This window comes from Phyllobates terribilis, unplaced genomic scaffold (genome assembly GCF_046119375.1).
Source record: "Phyllobates terribilis strain yellow unplaced genomic scaffold, ASM4611937v1 Scaffold_12__6_contigs__length_324123572, whole genome shotgun sequence".
Classification (NCBI taxonomy): domain Eukaryota; kingdom Metazoa; phylum Chordata; class Amphibia; order Anura; family Dendrobatidae; genus Phyllobates; species Phyllobates terribilis.
Window position 1 is genome coordinate 117724696 of NW_027362772.1, and position 14227 is coordinate 117738922.

The 14227-nt window shown below is 47.0% G+C and overlaps 1 protein-coding gene across 2 annotated transcripts in view; it reads left to right on the forward strand.

The window, feature by feature from the left end:
* The window catches only part of NTN5 (netrin 5), a 327955-nt gene that overhangs the window by 25506 nt on the left and 288222 nt on the right, over nt 1–14227 (forward strand). The window contains exon 2 of one of the 2 annotated variants that reach the window (XM_073656246.1): nt 11091–11152. The exons of the other annotated variant lie outside the window; for it this stretch is intronic. The gene's annotated coding sequence lies outside the window, so the exon portion shown is untranslated. The remainder of the gene's footprint in view (nt 1–11090; nt 11153–14227) is intronic. 2 annotated transcript variants of the gene reach the window in all.

Here is a 14227-nt window from a genome sequence, read left to right on the forward strand (position 1 = left end):
CGAACCGAACTCGAACACTACGGGGGTGGCTCAACACTAGTCCTAATAGTGGACAACCCTTTTAAGGTATTTCTATATAGGCATAATCAAGTCACTCATTTGTACTAATCCAAGTGTATTAAAATATAAGATATCCATTAACTGGTCTGTTTAACAAACAGATGAGTATGTAAACATTTGTGAAAGCTTTGCTTTTTAACTAGTTTATATATTTGTAATGTCCACCATATCACAATAATACACATAAAAATGCTAAAAGAATTTATTTTTTCTTATAACTGTATTTCAGATAATAGAAGTTGAAACCTGCAACCTTCCCCCCAAAAAGGATTACTATACCGACATTGTAAACAGTACAATACAAACTACTGAAGGCTAAATTCATACCACATTTGATGATTAGGTAGTAAAGACATTCTTGAAAATGTTAACACATCACACCCTGGTCATCTTTAGTTATTGGCTTGGCATAACAGTGGGGAAAATAAGTATTTGATACACTGATGATTTTGCAAGTTTTCCCACCTACAAAGAATGGAGAGGTCTGTAATTTTTATTGTAGGTGTACATCAACTGTAAGAGACATCATCTAAAAAATATTCAGAAAATCACATTGTATGATTTTTACATAATTCATTTGTATTTTATTGCATTAAATAAGTATGTGATGCAATAGAAAAAGAGAACTTAATATTGGGTATAGAAAGCTTTGTTTGCAATTACAGAGGTCAGATGTTTCCTGTAGTTCTTGACCAAGTTTGCACACAATACAGATCTTTCAAGTTTCAGAGCTGTCGGTGAGAAACATTGAGTTTCAGCTCCTTCCAAAGATTTTCTTTTGGGTTCAGGTCTGGAGACTGGCTAAGCCACTGCAGGACCTTGAAATGCTTCTTACGAAGCCACTCCTTAGTTGTACTGGCAGTGTCATGGGTCATACTGAAAGACCCAGCCACCACCCATCTTCAATGCTCTTACTGAGGGAAGGAGGCTGTTGCCCAAAATCTCATGATACAAGACCCCATCCACCCTCCCTTCAATACGGTGCAGTCATCCTGTACCCTTTGCGGAAAAGCACCCCAAAAGTATGATGCTTCCCCCAACATGCTTCACAGTTGGAACGGTGTTCTTGGGGTTGTTCTCATCCTTCTTCCTTCAAACACGGCAAGTGGAGTTCATACCAAAAAGTTCCATTTTGGTCTCATCTGACAACATGACCTTCTCCCATGCCTCCTTTGGATCTTCCATATGGTCATTGATTAACTTCAAATGGGCCTGGACATGTGCTGGCCTGAGCAGAGGGATCTTGCGTGCCCTGCAAGATTATAATCCATGATGGCGTAGTGTGTTACTAACGGTAATGTAGTGCCGGCGTCCCTGCCCTCTGCTATGCAGGGACGCTGTTCCCCTCACCGCTCTGCTCCGTGCCCGGCGTCCCTCTCCCGCTCTGCTGGCAGCGCGCGCTCCTTCCCGGCCACTGTGCTTAGGGCGCGCGCGCGCCCTCCCTCCCTCTTAAAGGGGCCGCGCGCGCCGTCCTAAGGAGTCCCCAGCCAATGGCCGGAGGACTTTACCATATATAAGGCACCTCCTCCAAGATGGAGGTGCCCGAGCAATGTTGTTGCACCGTTCTACTCTGCTTCAGCCCTCAGGTCCCGTTGCCAGTTACCTGCCAGTTACCTGCCAGATTCCTGCCAGCTTGCTGTCCTAATCCTGCCTGATTTCCTGTTACCTGCCTGCCTGCCTGAGGTCCGACGGTCTGCCTTACAACTCCGGTCAGTCTGTCTATGGACCAACTTGCCCGCTCACCTGGGAGCGCACATCAGCTACCTGCCTGCTTGCCTGAGGTCCGACGGTCTGCCTTACAACTCCGGTCAGTCTGTCTAAGGACCAGCTTGCCCGCTCACCTGGGAGCGCTTCTCCGCTACCTGCCTGCTTGCCTGCCCGGAGGCTCCGCTGTCACGTGCTGTGACCACCAGCTATTCCAGACTCTTGCCCGCTCACCTGGGAGCGCTTCTCCGCTACCTGCCTGCTTGCCTACCTGGAGGCTCCGCCGTCACGTGCTGTGACCACCTGCTATTCCAGAGAATCTCGCTTGCTCACCTGGGAGCACACATCCTCCATCTGCCTTGCTAGCCTACCTGGAGGTTCAGCCATCACAGGTCGTACCTACCCTTTACCTAGAGACTGCCCCGGTCACTTGCCGTGACCTCCAGCCCGTTCTTCCAGAGACTGCCCCGGTCACTTGCCGTGACCTCCAGCCCGTTCTTCCAGAGACTGCCCTGATCACTTGCCGTGACCTCCTGCCCGTACACCCAGAGACTGTCCCGGTCACCTGCTGTGACTGCCTGCCTGGTCGCCACCCGCTCCCTTACAAGGACCGCTCCCTTGTATAGTAGCCCAGAGGTTCCGCCTCCCAGACCCGTTACAGTTTGCTCGGGCCATGGAACCCGGTGGCACCCAAGCTCCCTCGCTCTCGGACTTGTGTCATGAACTGTCCCGTCAAAGGTCCCAACAGGAGTCCATCCGGCGTTACCTGCGGAATGTCAATACTCGCCTGGACACTCTGACTGCTCCACCAACAACCTCCGCCAGTGCCATGTCTCGCAATCCGGCAGCTCCGCTGTCCACTAACACCATGATATCCTACCCCGGACCTCGGCTTTCTGCACCTCCTCGCTTCAGAGGCGACTCAGCCCAGGCTCGGGGCTTCATAAATCAGTGCACCCTGCACTTTGAACTATTGTCCCACCAGTTTAACTCCGACAGAGCCAAAATTGCATTCATCATGTCCCATCTCACCGGGGAGGCCCTGGCCTGGCTAAATCCTCTATGGGAGAGAGGAGACCCCCTGGTGTCCAACTTGCCTGCTTTTCTCACGGCTTTCCGGAAAGTCTTCGACGAACCCGGACGGAAGACCTCATCCGCATCATCGTTGCTACGCCTCCGTCAGGAAAGTCTCACCGTGGGCCAATATGCCATACGGTTCCGTACCCTTGCCTCGGAGCTGGCCTGGGATAACGATGCTCTGGTTTCCGTCTTCTGGGAGGGTCTGTCCGGCCGTATTAAAGATGAACTTGCCGGTCGGGACATTCCTACCACTCTCGATGACTTAATAACTCTTGCCACCCGGATTGACCTACGGTTCCAGGAGCGTGCCAGAGAGGTCACCCGTGAGAGGAGGTTACCACGTCTAGCTCCTACTTTTCAGAAACCCGTCACTCCTTCTGTCTCTAACCAGGTACACCCTCCTGAGCCTATGCAGGTCGACCAGACCAAGATGGTCAAGACCCGTCAGGACTTACGCCGTGCCGAGGGGACCTGCTTCTACTGTGGCAGTAAGGAGCACCGGATCCGAGCCTGCCCGGAGAGGTCGGGAAACGCCTGTGTCTAGGTTTGCTCAGAGAGGTCCACCTAGACAAGAATAAATCCTCTCCATCCCTGCTGTTGTCAGTTTCAATCGTCTACGGGGAGAACCGTTATTTCGAACTAGCCCAACTGGACTCTGGAGCAGCCGGGAATCTTATTTCACAGTCCCTGGTAGAGAAATACCGCATCCCCACCAAACCTCTGGCTGTACCCTTGTCTGTTGCTGCCGTGGATGGGGGGCTCTTACCACGCCCCATCCAACTCATCACCGAATCCATTACTCTGCAGGTGGGAATGCTGCATTCTGAAAGTATCTCCTTCCATGTTCTGCCTGGACTCTCTCACGCCCTCTTGCTAGGCCTACCTTGGCTCCAGAAACATGCACCCGTTCTTGACTGGCAGACCAGAGAAGTCCTTCGCTGGGGACAGGGCTGCCATAAGACCTGTCTGGTTCCCGTTCATCCCGTCCGTCCTTCTCCTACCCCAGCTAATCTACCTGGACTTCCGATTCCTTATTGGTCTTATGCTGATGTCTTTAATAAAAAGGAAGCAGAGACACTACCCCCTCATAGACCATACAACTGCCCTATCGACCTGTTACCTGGTACTTCTCCTCCCCGTGGGCGTATTTATCCATTATCCGCTGCTGAGACCCGGTCGATGTCCGAATATATTGAGGAGAATCTGGCCAGGGGATTCATCCGGAAATCTACCTCCCCGGTGGGAGCAGGCTTCTTTTTCGTCAAAAAGAAGGACGGCTCTCTCCGTCCCTGTATAGACTATAGAGGCCTTAACCAGATCACGGTGAAGAACAAGTACCCCCTTCCGCTCATTCCGGAGTTATTTGATCGTCTGAGGGGGGCTAGAATCTTCACCAAACTGGACCTCCGTGGGGCGTACAACCTGGTTCGTATCCGTCAGGGGGATGAATGGAAGACGGCATTCAACACCCGGGACGGCCACTATGAATATCTGGTAATGTCCTTTGGCCTCTGTAACGCTCCTGCCATCTTTCAAGAGTTGGTCAATGACATCTTCCGGGACCTTCTCTACTCCTGCGTAGTGGTGTACCTGGACGACATCTTGGTCTTCTCTCTGGATCTCCAGACTCACCGGAGGGATGTTCGTCAGGTCCTGCTCAGGCTCAGGCAGAACCATCTCTACGCTAAATATGAGAAGTGCCTCTTTGAGCAGACCTCGCTTCCGTTTCTGGGCTACATTATCTCTCAGACCGGCCTACAAATGGATCCTGAGAAACTGTCTGCCATCGAGAAATGGCCCCGACCAGAGGGGTTGAAGGCTATTCAACGGTTCCTGGGCTTCGCCAACTATTACCGCCTCTTCATCCCGCACTTCTCTTCCCGGACTGCCCCAATTTCCGCGCTCACCCGTAAGGGTACTAATCCCAAAGAGTGGCCGCCCGAAGCAGAGGAGGCCTTTCTTTCCCTAAAACAGGCCTTCTCTTCCGCCCCGGTGCTGCATCGCCCGGACGGCAACAAGCAGTTCTTCCTGGAAGTTGACGCCTCCTCCTCTGGAGCCGGAGCGGTACTTACTCAAAAATCATCTTCCGGGAGAATGGTAACTTGTGGCTTCTTCTCCAAACTCTTCTCCTCTTCTGAGCGCAACTATTCCATAGGAGACCGAGAGTTATTGGCCATCAAGCTGGCGTTGGAGGAGTGGCGTTACCTACTCGAGGGGGCTCTTCATCCGGTAATAATTTACACTGACCACAAGAACTTGGCTTACCTCCAGCATGCCCAGAGACTTAACCCGCGCCAAGCCCGGTGGTCCTTGTTTTTTGCTCGCTTTGATTTTGTTCTTCATTTTCGCCCGGCTGACAAAAACGTCAAAGCAGACGCCTTGTCCCGATCCTTTCTGGTGTCCGATCTCGAGGAAGAACCTAAACATATCATCGATCCCGCCAGAGTAATGCAGGTGGCTCCCGTGAGTCTAAATCGTCTCCCTCCCGGTAAGACGTTTGTTTCAGTACCTGATCGGGAGAAGATCCTACACTGGGGCCATTCGTCTAAACTAGCTGGCCACGCCGGTCAGAAAAAGACCCTCCAGCTTATTGCCCGGCACTATTGGTGGCCTACCCTGCACAAGGACATAATAGACTTTGTTTCTGCCTGTGTGTCCTGCGCCCGCAACAAAGTCCCGAGATATATGCCAGCCGGACGCCTCCTTCCGCCTCCTGTACCTGCTGCCCCCTGGCAGCATATAGCAATGGACTTTATAACAGATCTCCCCGTCTCTGCCGGTTGTACGGTCATTTGGGTGGTCGCTGACCGCTTTTCCAAGATGGCTCACTTTATTCCCCTGCCAGGCCTTCCGTCTGCACCCGAGCTGGCTAAAGACTTTATCCGCCACATCTTCCGTCTTCATGGCCTGCCCCTCCACATCGTGTCGGATCGTGGGGTACAGTTCACCTCACGTTTCTGGAGAGCCACTTGTAAACTACTAGACGTTACCCTGGACTTCTCTTCCGCTTACCACCCACAGTCCAATGGTCAAGTGGAGCGGATCAATCAGAACCTGACCAGTTACCTCCGGCACTTCGTTAATGCCCACCATTCTGACTGGGTGGATCTCCTACCATGGGCCGAGTTCTCTTATAATAATCACGAGAGCGAATCCTCCTCCAAATCCCCGTTTTTTGTAGTCTTTGGTCAGCGTCCTCGGATTCCTTTTCCTGTCTCCACCTCTGTGGACAACCCGGCTGCGGAATCTCTCGTTAGCAAATTTTTCTCCATATGGGAGAGTACCCGGTCCGCACTCCTTCTGTCATCCGAGCGTATGAAAAGACACGCTGACAAAAAACGCCTGGATCCTCCACAATTTCGTCCAGGAGATAAAGTCTGGCTCTCATCTAAATATGTTCGACTCAAGATACCTTCTTACAAGTTAGGGCCTCGGTTCATCGGTCCTCTGGAGGTCATCAGTCAGATCAACCCGGTGGCCTATAAATTGAAACTCCCGGCCAACTTACGGATCCCTAACTCCTTCCATGTATCTCTCCTCAAACCCGTGGTGCTTAACTCTTTTTCCAAGTCTACAGGTACGCCTCCTGCTCCGGTTTCTGCTGAGGACGAGTTTGAGGTAGAGAACATTCTTGCCAAAAAAAGGGTAAGAGGAAAGACCTTTTTTCTGGTAGATTGGAAGGGGTTTGGTCCTGAGGAGAGAACGTGGGAGCCCCGGGAGAACATCCATGCCCCTCTCATCCTAGCTAAATTTCTATCTGGCCTAAAAAAGGGGGGTCCTAAAGGGGGGGGTACTGTAGTGCCGGCGTCCCTGCCCTCTGCTAGGCAGGGACGCTGTTCCCCTCACCGCTCTGCTCCGTGCCCGGCGTCCCTCTCCCGCTCTGCTGGCAGCGCGCGCTCCTTTCCGGCCACTGTGCTTAGGGCGCGCGCGCGCGCCCTCCCTCCCTCTTAAAGGGGCCGCGCGCGCCGTCCTAAGGAGTCCCCGGCCAATGGCCGGAGGACTTTACCATATATAAGGCACCTCCTCCAAAATGGAGGTGCCCGAGCAATGTTGTTGCACCGTTCTACTCTGCTTCAGCCATCAGCTCCCGTTGCCAGTTACCTGCCAGTTACCTGCCAGATTCCTGCCAGCTTGCTGTCCTAATCCTGCCTGATTTCCTGTTACCTGCCTGCCTGCCTGAGGTCCGACGGTCTGCCTTACAACTCCGGTCAGTCTATCTAAGGACCAACTTGCCCGCTCACCTGGGAGCGCACATCAGCTACCTGCCTGCTTGCCTGAGGTCCGACGGTCTGCCTTACAACTCCGGTCAGTCTGTCTAAGGACCAGCTTGCCCGCTCACCTGGGAGCGCTTCTTCGCTACCTGCCTGCTTGCCTGCCCGGAGGCTCCGCTGTCACGTGCTGTGACCACCAGCTATTCCAGACTCTTGCCTGATCACCTGGGAGCGCTTCTCTGCTACCTGCCTGCTTGCCTGCCCGGAGGCTCCGCTGTCACGTGCTGTGACCACCAGCTATTCCAGACTCTTGCCCGCTCACCTGGGAGCGCTTCTCCGCTACCTGCCTGCTTGCCTACCTGGAGGCTGTGACCACCTGCTATTCCAGAGAATCTCGCTTGCTCACCTGGGAGCACACATCCTCCATCTGCCTTGCTAGCCTACCTGGAGGTTCAGCCATCACAGGTCGTACCTACCCTTTACCTAGAGACTGCCCCGGTCACTTGCCGTGACCTCCAGCCCGTTCTTCCAGAGACTGCCCCGGTCACTTGCCGTGACCTCCAGTCCGTTCTTCCAGAGACTGCCCTGATCACTTGCCGTGACCTCCTGCCCGTACACCCAGAGACTGTCCCGGTCACCTGCTGTGACTGCCTGCCTGGTCGCCACCCGCTCCCTTACAAGGACCGCTCCCTTGTATAGTAGCCCAGAGGTTCCGCCTCCCAGACCCGTTACAGGTAATATTTGAGACTGTGGTCCCAGCTCTTTTCAAGTCATTAACCAGGTCCTCCCTTGTAGTTCTGGGTTGATTTCTAACTAGTGTTGAGCCACCCCCGTAGTGTTCGGGTTCTATTCGGTTCGTCAAACACCGGGATGTTCGAGAAACTGTTCATCGAACACATTAGAACACCGTCGAACACCATCAAACACCGTTAAAACCAATGGCAGGCAAACAAAAACACATAGAAACATATAGAAAACACCTTCAAAGGTGTCCAAAAGCTGACAAACTGCTCAGAAGACACTCTCTTTAAAAAAGCCGGCCGGCAATTCAGCAGCGGCATACACCAGTACCCGACAATTTAGACAAATGGAATAGAGCATCACACATAGATTAGATAGATATAAACATGTCAGTCGCATATATAAGAAGTACAGTGACAGTGTTGGTTACTGTACTTGTCATTTAGTGTTAAAGGATTTATTAAAAAAAATATTAGTGTTTTCATGCACCGTCTCTTTAAAAAAGCCAGCCGGCAATTCAGCAGCGGTACCCGACAATTTATAACAGAAAGAATAGAGCATCACACATAGATTAGATAGATAGAAACATGTCAGTCACATATATAATAAATACAGTGATAGTGTTGATTAATGTACTTGTCATTTAGTGTTAAAATAAAGGATTTATTAAAAAAAAAAATTGGCGTGGGGTTCCCCGTAATTTTAGTCTCTAGCGGAGGTTAGGCAGACGGCTGGGGCAGATGTTTCAAGCCTGGGAAGGAGGTAATACCCACGGAGCTTCCCAGGCTACTAATATCAGCCCCCAGCTTGCGCTCTGCAGTGTCTCTGAAGGTTGACAAGCTGGATGGCAGCGCTCAGCTGTGATCCAGCCTGTCATCTCAATGCCATCCCAGCGTGGGAGAATTCTCCTGCTCAAGCGCTGAGCACTGAGAATTTTCCCACGCTGTCAGTGACGTGCATGAGGTGAGCTGAGTTCATTGGACATGAGCTCACCTCATGCACGTCACTGACAGCGTGGGAAAATTCTCCTGCACTCACCGCATGCGCAGGAGAATTTTCCCACGCTGTCAGTGCCTTGCATGATGTGAGCTGAGTTTATTGGACATGAACTTGGCTCATCTGGATGCCGTCACAGCCAGACACTGAGGAGCGCAAGCATGCCTGCGCTTCTCAGTGTCTGCCGCATGGCAAGCTGGATGGCAGCGTTCTGCTGCGGTCCAGCCTGTCATGTGAATGTAGCAGAGCTGAAGCTGTCGTGGGAACCATGGAAAGGTAAGGATGAAGTTGCTTTATTATTTTACTCTTATTGCAGGAGATGGTTGGCTTCAGCTGGAATGGGTGTGATGGTAAGTATGGTTTAATTTAGAACAATAAAGAATTGTGTCTTTATTTCAATTAAAGGACTTTATTCTGGGTGTTTGTGTTTTTTTGTAACTTTGACTATGGGGTTATTAATGGGGGAGTCTTATAGACGCCTCTCCATTACTAACCTGGGCTTGATGTCAGCTGGCATTATAAGCTGACATCAACCCCAGCCCTATTACCCCACTGCCACCGCTACAGGGCAGTGGGAAGAGCGAGGCTAAGTGCCAGAATTGGCGCATCCTATGGATGCGCCATTTCTGGGGCGGCTGACGGCTGGTGTTTCAAGCATGGGAGGGGGCCAATATTCATGGCACCCTTCCTGGGCTATTAATATCAGCCCACAGCTGTCTGCCTAGCCTTTGCTAGCTATTAAAATAGGGGGGACCCCACGTCATTTTTTTGGGGTCCCCCATTTTAATAGCTAGTAAAGGCTAGGTATTCAGCTGGGGGCTGATATTAGTATCCTGGGAAGCTCCGTGGGTATTACCCCCTTCCCAGGCTTGAAACATCTGCCCCAGCCATCTCCTTATCCTCCGCTAGAGACTAAAATTACGGGGAACCCCACGCCAATTTTTTTTTTAATAAATCCTTTATTTTAACACTAAATGACAAGTACAATAATCAACACTATCACTGTACTTCTTATATATGTGACTGACATGTTTCTATCTATCTAATGTATGTGTGATGCTCCATTCTTTCTGTTATAAATTGTCGAGTACAGATGCTGAATTGCCAGCCGGCTTTTTTAAAGAGACGGTGCATGAAAACACTAATATTTTTTTTAATAATTCCTTTACACTAAATGACAAGTACAGTAACCAACACTGTCACTGTACTTCTTATATATGTGACTGACATGTTTCTATCTATCTAATCTATGTGTGATGCTCTATTCTTTCTGTTATAAATTGTCGGGTACAGATGCTAAATTGCCAGCTGTCTTTTTTAAAGAGACGGTGCATGAAAACACTAATATTTTTTTAAATAATTCCTTTACACTAAATGACAAGTGCAGTAACCAACACTGTCACTGTACTTCTTATATATTTGACTGACATGTTTCTATCTATATAATCTATGTGTGATACTCTATTCTTTCGGTTCTAAATTGTCGGGTACCGGTGTATGCCGCTGCTGAATTGCCGGCTTTTCATGTTTCACTGTGAGCACTGTTCCCATCGATTTGGGCAATCACTGTAATGTCACAACCACCATGGCTGTGGCATTACAGTGAGTGGCAGACAATCCCTGCATGATTGGTGCTCTAAATAGTGCCAGACATGCAGGACACGCTTTTGGTGCACGAACAGTTATCGAACATAACCTCGAACAGCCGATTTTTTTGCAAATCGTTCGGGTTCGTTGAACGACTCGAACACCACCCAAAGCAGCTCGAATTTGAGATTGGCGAACAGTTCTAGTCGATCACCGCTCATCTCTATTTCTAACCTTTCTCAGAATCATCCTTACCCAACGAGGTGAGGCCTCTCATGGAGCCCCAGACTGAGAAAGATTGACAGTCATCTTGTGTTTCTTCCTTTTTCTAATAATTGTCCCAACCGCTGTTGCTTTCTCACTTAACTGCTTGCCTGTTGTCCTGTAGCCCATCCCAGTCATGAAAAGGTCTGTAATTTTGTCTATGGGGTCCTTAGACAGCTCTTTAGTCTTGGCCATTGTGGAGAGGTTGGAGTGCGATTGATTGGGTGTGTGGACAGGTGTCTTTTATACAGGTAATGAGTTCAAACAGGTGCAGTTAATACAGGTAATGAGTGCAGAGAAGGAGGGCTTCTTAAAGAAAAACTAACAGGTTTGTGAGAGCCAGACTTCTTGCTGATTGGTAGATGATCAAATACTTATTTCATGCAATAAAATGCAATTTAATTATTTAAAAATCATACAATGTGATTTTCTGTTTTTAATTTTTAGATTCTGTCTCACAGTTGAAGTGTACCTATGATACAAATTACAGACCTCTCCATTCTTTGTAGGTGAGAAAACTTGCAAAATCTGCAGTGTATCAAATACTTATTTTCCCCACTGTATATGTTATAGCACTTCTGAAACTAGTCTTATAAACTACAATCTGGCATATTTATCAATACTGTTTAACTTTTAGACAGTGCACAATTAGGAGGGAATTCATCAGGGCCTTTTTTGCTAGTTTTCTGGTGTCAAAAAAGTCACCAATTATATAATTTTTGCAAAAAAATATTTGCATCTTTTTTGCTATTTTATACTTGAGAAAGTAGTCATCATTAGAAGAGATGAAAACATCTTTTGAAATTTGAATTTACTAACTTCACTGTATTTCCCCCAAAAATTTAATTTGCAGCAAATAAATTTGAGTGAATCTCAGTACTGGAAAGCTTGTAATTGTTTGGAAAATATATGTGAGGATAGGAGACTTTATGAACTTACACTTTAGAAGCGAGAGAGGACCCCGCTGACCATAACAGCTTACACTCTACAGGAGAGAGGACACCACTGTCAGAAGAGCTTATACTTTACAGGAGTGAGTGTGAGAGAGGCAACCCTTTTTTTTTGCGAACCGCGAATTGAATATCAAAACGTCAGAAAATTCGACTCAAACTCGATCCTCCACGGATTGTTCCGCTCATCACTAATTATTAGTGATGCATATAAGCTGTAAACCAGACTTGTGAATTGCAACATTTTAAACAGTAGAAAAAATCACAATACTTAATTCTTTAGGGTGTGAAATAGAAAGAGGAAAAACAGCTGTAGACAGAAGTGTTAACATAAATCTTATGATGCACCAAATTTGTTGACATTTATTTATTTATTTTACTCACTTATATAGCACCATTAGTTCCACAGCGCTTTACAGACAATATGGGCACTGTTCCCATTGGGGCTCACAATCTAAATTCCCCATAAGTATGTCTTTGGAATGTGGGAGCAAACCAGAGCACCCGGAGGAAACCCACGGAAACATGGGGAGAACATAAAAACTCCTTGCAGATGTTGTCCTTGGTGGGATTTGAACCCAGGACCCCAGTGTTGCAAGGCTTCAGTGCTAACCACTGAGCCACCGTGCTGCCCCTCTTGCACAGCAAAATTTGCTTAAAAAATTTCCCTCATGTTAAAATCTCCTTTTGGAGTAAACAGTATTAAAAATTGCCAAATTTATGAAAATGATAGCTGTTTGACAAACTTGAAGCATCTTTATATCATCTAAACCAGTGTTTCCTAAATTCCAGTCATCATGTCCCCCAAAAGATCATGATTCAGGATTTCCTTAGTATTGCACAGGTGATGGAATATTATTAATGCATCAAAAACTGCCACAGGTTCTCTCACCTGTGCAATACTAAGGAAATCCTGAACACATGATATGTTCGGAAGCCATAAGGATGGGGTTTGGGAAACACTGATCTAGCCAAGCTTTGTAGCACTTATTAGTTGTCTTTAAAAAGTAAAAAACAGCATGAAGACTCTCACCGTTTCTTGTCACTGCATTAATTATCAACACCGCATTCTATACTGTCTACCAACAGTGTGCAAAAAGCAAAACACAGAAGAAAGATCAATACTTTAGATGATAAAACTGCCATTTATTTCATGCATTAAAAACATGAATATCCATAGTTAACAAATACAAAGCGATTCTTAAGCATTTCTGGCATATCTGACCTTAGTTATAGACTAATTATAACGGCTCAACATTATAAACTTCTGTGAAGCACCTAGGGGTTCAAGGTGCTCATCACACATCTAGATAAGTTCCTTGAGGGGTCTAGTTTCCAAAATGGGGTCACTTGATGGAAGTTTCCACTGTTTAAGCACATTAGGGGCTATCCAAGCCAAAAATGGTGTCCCCTAATTATTCCTCTCTAATTTAAGGGAATAAAAATAAATTACCACGATTAAGAAAGGTTGTGGCACCACAATTAAGCAAGATTCATAATGAGATATATAATGAGATATATAATGCAAGATGCAAAGCATATAGCAAGGATTAATAGAGGATTTCAGCCAATAGCTAAAAGTCCCATGGTTAGTGAATTATAAATAAATGCTACAGTATAAAACTTAGCAATGATGTAAAGCTAACTGCTGATATCTGCTGGTGACTCCCCCAGAGTAAGACATACCCGCTAAAACGAGCATCAGGGCAGTGGCACCGCAACACAAGGCGAAGGTAATTCATACTATTTGAATAGTACATTCTATTTGCAAAGTCCATACTTGCATTATCACTCATGTGACTCTTTAAGATATCAGCAGCTAGCTATGGACTCTACCCCATACCCAAATATGTGTATCTTGTTTGATAGTCTCATTTAGAATCTAAACATAATTTAGAGTGTATATGTATAAACAAAACTTGACAATATATAGTGCAAAATTAACACTTCACACAAAACCACTGAGAGGCTTGCTCACAAGAGCTTACAATCTATGATGAAAAAGGAATGACACAAGAGGTAAAAAGTTCTCTCTATGGCACAAATCATAAAGAAATTGATGATAATTATCAGAGAAAACTAGCATTCTAAATTCTAACAAGTCCATAACGTTCCTTTACAAGAGACATATGGCTAAAATCCCCACATAATCTTATCACCTCGTTTTAATAATCCTGTGCGTATTTATATGTATTTCATGCCAGAAAACATTATTCTCTGTTTTGCTGTACATTCTGACTCTAAGACCACCCACTCTTGTTCTCATGTTGAATTGATTTATTTGTTACCATTTTTGTTTGTATATTTTACATGGTGAAAAAAATATTTTTAAAAATTGCTTGATTCCATATTTATGCAGCAATCATCAAGTTTTAAGACAATGCTTTCTAGAATGTAGAAATAGGGTGCAGCAAAGACTTGAAGGTGGTTTAGGGGGGAAAAGACAACAAATGCTTTCTCATTAATGGTCACACTCACTAATCAAAGTAAGGAATCAAGTAAAAAGCAGCACTCCTTTACAAAATGGAAAATGACTTCAATAAGTAGCTGACTTTTTTTTTTGCATATCTGACCTATAATATTCTCTTGTATCAGAAGTCCACAGACCAATTTTCCAAATCATGGCCGCTGCCT